The sequence below is a fragment of the Sinocyclocheilus rhinocerous genome, unplaced genomic scaffold (genome assembly GCF_001515625.1).
Source record: "Sinocyclocheilus rhinocerous isolate Xijiao unplaced genomic scaffold, SAMN03320098_v1.1 C36111874, whole genome shotgun sequence".
Lineage (NCBI taxonomy): Eukaryota > Metazoa > Chordata > Actinopteri > Cypriniformes > Cyprinidae > Sinocyclocheilus > Sinocyclocheilus rhinocerous.
The window spans coordinates 1-830 of record NW_015773368.1 but is presented as its reverse complement, the minus strand read 5'-3'; the positions used below and the strand labels follow the sequence as shown (position 1 = coordinate 830).

Below are 830 nucleotides of genomic sequence, written 5' to 3'. Positions count from 1 at the left end.
CACCCTTGGTTGGAAAGCATCAGTGCAAGACAGCTCCAATGTTTTCCAGTTCAAAGAAAAAGTGCCGACTAGATGACAGTAAACATTTAATCATACACAAGAACAACAATAAAGAAAAATGACTTGCATATTACTAGTAGTAATAGCAATTACAAAACTGTCTTGATAAGATACATATATAAAAGGTTTTAGCATCAGTTATGCTAACTTACTTGATGAGGTTGAACCTTCTGTGTCATTGGCAGCTCCCTTGTTGTTCACTTTCAAAGGCTCTTCAGCAGGTGGACTCTGATCAATGGGTTTAAGGGTGGGCAGATCCTCAATCTGACTGGTGGGTTTAGCTGGCTGCACAGGAGGCTGTTTCACCTGTCTATAAGGTTTAGCCAGGTGCTCCGAGATTAGCACAGCAGCAATGCTTTGTCCGGCGCTTTCCAGCTCCACCCCATAACCCTTCTCAGTGATGGACAGCACTCTGCCACTCAACGGCTGACCGGCACAAAGAGCCTGAAACTTATGTATTGCCTCTTTATTCCACTGACCCTCCACTGCTTCCACTCCTGCACACACATATGTACAATGCCTTTACAATATTATATTCAGAATACATATTTACTTAGTGTAGTTAATGAGTGGAAAAGATTCTATAAAAACACATTTCAAATAATTCATAGGCAAACAGACACCAACAGCGAAACAAACCTGCAAGCCAGCAGCGAATTGCTTGGAAAGGCAGTTTGAGCAGGCTTGGGGTGATGGCCTTTAGATGTGCTGCCTCCACCTCACAAGAGTTCCCATAGTCCACAAAATAAACTCTGGCCTTACCCTCTCCA

General features: G+C 43.1%; 1 long non-coding RNA gene across 1 annotated transcript; it reads right to left on the bottom strand.

The window, feature by feature from the left end:
• On the bottom strand, positions 1-817 carry LOC107735521 (uncharacterized). The gene is made up of 3 exons (XR_001639435.1): positions 700-817; positions 213-557; positions 1-68 (listed from the first exon to the last, which is right to left on the bottom strand). It is a non-coding gene; the product is annotated as an uncharacterized LOC107735521 (long non-coding RNA).
• Positions 818-830: the final 13 nt, after the last annotated feature.